The following is a 6,216-nucleotide window of genomic DNA, read 5'->3' as shown; positions in this document are numbered from 1 at the left end:
GCAAAAGTGTACGGGAAAACATCATCGGCGCGCCGCCCCCTCCAGACGGGGTTTTGGCGCCCCCTCTGGTGCTGCGCCCCTATGCGTTGCATACCCTGCATACCCACTTTTTGCACCACTGATCGTATATTAGCCTTAGCATGACTAGCAAGGTTAGCATGACTAGCATTAGTAGTACCGCAGTCTTTGTGTGTATTCTCCAGAAAATGTGGAGCAGGGTTGTACTATATGTGGCCCAGAGGGCATTTTCGAAACGATATAAATTTAAGAATTTGCATCATTTAAGAATGATACAAATTCGGTGCCTCAGATGTTTCAGTCATCTCTGAATCCATTGTCCACACCGACTGATACGTGTYGTGTGGTGATTATCTCCAGTAGCCATTGTGCACCACCAGTGSTGCCAACCCTTCATTTAGAGAGAAAATACAAAGTATTTCATCTCTACATAGGCAAGATTCTTTCAATTCTCTTGCGTGGACCACATCTATTCAGTGACATTTGCTCAAAAACAGACTTTGGCACAGACTTTATTAAACTTGGCTAGATACAGCAAAGAAAGAGGGACCCACATTTTGTTGTCTTTGAGAAACAACATATTTTTTTCCTATTCTTTTCAATCAAAACCCAAAAATGTGGATACCTTTCTTCATATAAGGAATGCTTCCAAAAATGTCATTATGTTTCCTAATAGTTTCCATGCCTTTCCTAAAAAAACAAAAGGCATGAAAAAAGGCAAAAAAAGGGCAAAAAAATTACTGCTTTGTTTGTTTAATTAAGGTATTGCAGAGTTAGTTTATTATGTAGGTAAAAATATCACTATAAAAGTGTGTGTGTATATCATATTTTTTAAATTATTAATATTGACTCGTAAGTCCTTTTGCCTTGATGATTTTGTCCCATGTGACAAAAACTGGTTTAGATTCTTTCCTTAACTCTCTTGATCTCTCACAGAATTAAGCCCAAAAAATACAGAACCAGAACCTAATTTGGAAATAATGACTTACTGTACCAAACCCGAGTCAAGCCCTGAGTCATGTAATAAATTAAAATTTAATAGAATTATGTCAGTAATAACTTATTCTAATCATTAAATTACTATCACTGAGATTAGTGCAAACCCACATCTCACGAAGTCCCCAGCCTCACAAAGCTTCATGTGAGTCACAGACCAGGCTTTGGCATGCGTTTCTTTCTGCCCGGGACTTACCGCGGACACATCTTTATTAACTGGGAATGCAGTAATTTTTGCTCCGAGCCATATTGAATATGTATTATAAAGGAAACTCTCTTCTGAGCCCCAAAAGTCAGGGAGAAAAGTGTTCACATAAGGCATGCAGAGGGCGGTTATAAAAGTTTAAAGGTACAGTCGATTAAGGCAGCCGTCCAAATTTTGTGAAATAGCAACTAAAGTTGGTGTTGTTAAAGATTCTGTCTGCGGAAAGGAAAAAAAGAGGTTCTGTCTGGGTCAATGTTTTTGGACAGCAAAAAGATTATCTTATTGGCACAGCTAACTCCCAACATATCTTAATTTATAGGTGGAGCTAAACGAGAGCAAAAAAAGTCCAAACGGGGCTTTTAGAACAATAGTTTAGAACAATAGTGTAGTATACAAGAAGTTTACATACTGTAAATACGCCCTCAAACACATTGGTACATCACTTAGAATTTGCAGAAAAGCCCCACTGAGCAAGACACAGACAAACCAAATGCTTTTTTCCAGTCAGCCGGATGTCTGACCACTTTTCTATGCAGAATTGGTAGCATGCTGCCATCACCTTCCTTGACAGCCGGGCCAATGTTTTTAGATTTGAACGCCTCACCTTGACCCGTCCATTCTTCTTGATATTGTGGCCAAACGGCTCAATCTTTCTTTTTCCGTCTGACCGTAAARGTTTTCCGCARAAGACAGTTGGCTCGTCAAAACTTCAGCAGCGCTTCTCTCTTGATAGGCAGCTTCTCTTTCCATTTTAATGTGAAACCGGCCTCACTGTGGACGGCAGAACTCATGTCTCAGCTGTTGCTGATTTCTATCATGCGTGGTGCAAAAATACAAGGAGATGTTTGACCAAATAWCAGTGTCAAAATCCATTGTAAATTAAAACTTGTGTGCCAAACTACTCTTTTTTTTTTTTTTAAAACCCCAAAAGGTCACAGTAAATTGATAAAAAAACGTAAATCTAACGTGTAAAYATGTTGTGATGAATCAAGTTATCAGAAGCAGAATCTGAACTAAATGTCTGTTTTTTAAGGCAATCAGCTGCACCCAGGAACGTGCATCTTGTTTTTTTTCATTTTGTTTATTTAATTCATTTAGAGTTTAAAATGAACATGTGACATGCTAACAGAAACAAATGTTTTGACCAAAAAGGGGTAGTCTGYAGAAAATAATTCTTGTATAGTCTACCCGTTCTCTCAAAAGTCATATAGACGCATCTTTAAACATAAAACACGCAATGTTTATGGAGGGAAATAATAATAATGGGRAAAAAAAACATTTATTTTGCAATAAATCAATATACTTCACTGTACCTTGATAGAATATTACATGCTATTATTTTCTTCAAAGTAAAAATCTAAGTTTWCCAGTAAACCAAGAACTTGGCATTATGTAAGGAATGCTAATAGATCCATAAGTGTCTAAATTACTCTCTTGATCTCTAATTCTGAACACATCTATCACATTTTTATCAATTTAAGAAAAAAAGCTAGAATATGCACTTTTATCTATAAAGATGCAAATTTTCACCAACGTACATACGCCGGTACGTTAAAAGACACGCTACCCACGCATATACACAAGAGAAAACAGCACACACACACACGCACAACCCCACACACGCACGCACGCACACACACACACACACACACACACACACACACACACACACACACACACACACACACACACACACACACACACACAACAACAAAGTGAGTTGTCAAGAGGACAGAACAGAGAAGGGGGAATAAATTAACGTTACACGTGCCTCTTTTAGCTGTGGTTTCTGGCTCAAACTGGTGCTGGAGGATAGCTGCTGTATCTTTAAAAAAACAAAAAAACACTGCTCCTGCTGGTTCACGTATAATCACAACAGGGATTCGTTAGATTATAAAAGCAGGAATAATCTGGAAACATTAAGCAGCTGGAGTAAAAACGCCTAAAAATAAGAGAACCCAGCAGGAATCAAACAGGAAGTGAAAGTTGCTGTCTCTATTTATCACTTTGTAGCTGCTTTCTGYCGCCGCAGCCTTCCAAAAGGATAGCATCCAGAGTTACAGATCCGGGAAGACGTGCACCTGGAGGCGTCGCGGCTCGTCTTTGAAACTCTTGAAGAATAAAAAAGAAAAAAAAAAAAACAGGAGTTCAGGTGTCAATCTTTATCGTAGCGTTCACTGGGAGAAGGAGAGCGTGCTTCTTCACCCCGTCAGTTGCAAGCTTGTGGTGCGAAACCATGTTAAGACTTTTTGGAAATGTAATCAGGGCACGCAAACTAAAAAGACAGAATTAACGTAACGCYAAACGGGCATTTACCAACACAGGAATTGAAGTGGCACAAAGATTTTAAAAAGTGTGCCATCATCTGTGAAGTAAAATGTAAACATAATATGTCTTTAGTGGATCTCATTGTGATAACAATATGATCATTTTGAGGTTTTCTTTATCAGCTTTGCTGAGTTTTTTTTTTTAGGCGTTTAAGTTTTTGGTCCTAAAATCCTATTGTARCAGAAGAGTTAAAAGGCAGAAACATTTCAACCAAMTACGTTTTCAATCTCTTGAATTAAATTGGTCTTTTTCCAATGCCACGAATTATCTTGGATTTAATCAAACCTAAAAARGTAATGAAGGTGTTTCTCTAGAAGGCTTTGACTTTGAATAGATCACTAGTGAATAAATGCTTTGCTCTGCAGGCACAAAAAATAGAAATATAGAGACRRTTCTCTCCTTCTGATTGACGGAGAGTGAAGTAGTGATAAGTAAGTAGACTTCTAACAAATAMAAATACTAAAAATTGTGCAAAATTTAGAGGCGTTTGTAACATCATCCATGTTTTTGTCTTGGCTTTTTATCAGCTTWAGTAAACCGTTTAGGTATTGTCCATCCTGCCCACATTTTCTTAAATTATGAACGTTGTTCTGTCTTCACTGGACCACGCTATTTATGCAGTGGTTTAGKTTTTTTTTTTGTGCCCTTGTCTTCATAGCATGAGATCCTTCAAATTCTTTGMAAAGTTTTGCAAAGTACGCAAATCTYAAGRAAAWCATGCACCAAAGGTTGAACTTTATATTTAGTAAATATGTGTACCAGAGAAAATCTGTGCTTCAAAATCTGTTCAAGAGTTTTGAGTTTCTGTTTCGCTCTCACGTCTTCTCACCCCAAGCCAGGCGAATGTAACGTCAAACGTGGAACAAGTGTTGAGATTATTAATCGTGATCTAATTTTTTCACATTACACAGAAAATTGAGACTTTAACAAGCGTTCACACGTACTGTCAGAAAAATATTTATATGTTAGCGGCTGCTTCACTATAAAGTTAAAATGACATTGTTGCATATTGTCACCTTCCTAAAACAATCCCCAAAAATCATTTTCTGCCAAGTTATTTTTGCCAATAAATCACCACCTCTCTGTAATTTTAATTTGATTCATTTTAGTAATTTTTATTCAAAAATAAAATCACTTTTGGCAAAAAAAAMAAAAAACAAAACAAAACGACAYTGGCCATTATTTTAGGAATGTATGTAGAAACGTAAATCTGAAGCGACTCTCTGACAAACAGTGTTGTCTATTGTCTATACCTAATGAAAAACCCATCTGCCTATAGCCGTTCGGCTGCAAGAGCGTTTTCTTGACACAACTTTGTCACTCAGGAAGCTGTAAATGCCAATTAGAGCAGGCTGGCAGAGCACAGCTAGGTGCCCTTGTGTGACTCTTGTCAGAGAGCAGGCATAATTATTGACAGGCCGAGTTCATCGGTGTCAGTTCGCTCTCCCACCAGCGGACGCCTGAACTCAGGCCGCGGGCCCCGGRGATTTCTGGTCACATCTCATCAAGATGGGGTGGGGGGTGTTTCAGCRAACAGGAGGAGGATTTGCATATTATAATTATTTCTGCATGCCAACAGTCTTCTCAATTAGATCCCACAAAGCACTGCGGCTCCATAAACTTTAATTGTAAAAGTCTCCTTGAATGGGGGAAGAGGGAAAAAAATAAAAATAAAAGGTCTCGCTGGCAGTGTGCGCTRTGCTTCCACATGCTGCCTGTTGATAGAGAGCCTCCAGGTTATAGATTCGTATTATATACGTATAAAATACTGCAGTATCATTTTTATACGTTTGTCACCTACAGAGGCCTCCGCACTCAATGCTGCCTTAGCTGAGGATACAAAGGCGGATCTCTTGTGTGAACGGATCTGTTCCTTTCTGTCGCCSTCCAACCAATTAGAATGAAAACAAAAAGAGATTTTTGAGTGGGATAAAATGCAGAGCAGTCCTGCACCAAGCATGCAAACTGGCTTCCCTGTTCTCAAGAGCAAGCAGGGTACGCCTACTGAACATATGCGGATGGCAACTCTACAGTGAGAAAATATATATATGCAGCAGGAAAATTGTTCAGTGCAAATCCAATAGATTAGTTATATATATATATATAAATTTTTAATCTTGTGTTTACATACTCATCTTTCAAATGGCACACAGGCAACTTCCCATATAGAAGAAAACACATTGTGTGTTTATAATGTCTCTGAAAATAAACTGGGAATGTAATCTAAACATCCAACCTTTGAATAAGTACATTTATTCATTCCTCAAAAAATAAAAAAAAATACAAAAATTCACCAGTGGCACAATCATTCCAACAAATAACAATTCATGTCCCCTAAATGCTAAAAGARCTTTATTTCTAAGTTTTAAATTTCAAGAAGATTCTAACTAGTCAACCATGATTTTATTTCAGCGAATATGACACTAATTGATGTCGATCTTCTCCAAAAAGAGAGGAAAACAAAAGAACAGGCCATTCCAGTAAGGGAAATATGTTTCAAGATACAGGAGCAAATGTTACCAGAAATTAGCTATTCACCYTAACTTACCCATTTCCCAATGAAGCTAAAACCAACTGCAAATATAACAGACTAGGGTGTAAATTTATCTACAAGTCAAATTGGGAAGKGTATTTTTTCAACTGCAATGGAAAAAAAAAGCTTAAAGCAC

At 37.8% G+C, this 6,216-nt stretch overlaps 1 protein-coding gene across 7 annotated transcripts in view; it reads right to left on the bottom strand.

Annotated features, from left to right (window-relative positions):
• Window positions 1–6,216, bottom strand: part of lrfn1 (leucine rich repeat and fibronectin type III domain containing 1) — a 191,275-nt gene that overhangs the window by 16,637 nt on the left and 168,422 nt on the right. The gene's annotated exons all lie outside the window — the stretch shown is intronic.

The sequence above is a fragment of the Poecilia reticulata genome, linkage group LG13, assembly GCF_000633615.1.
Source record: "Poecilia reticulata strain Guanapo linkage group LG13, Guppy_female_1.0+MT, whole genome shotgun sequence".
Taxonomy (NCBI): Eukaryota; Metazoa; Chordata; class Actinopteri; order Cyprinodontiformes; family Poeciliidae; genus Poecilia; species Poecilia reticulata.
The sequence above is the reverse complement of the archived record's forward strand: the minus strand, read 5'-3'. Positions and strand labels throughout refer to the sequence as shown.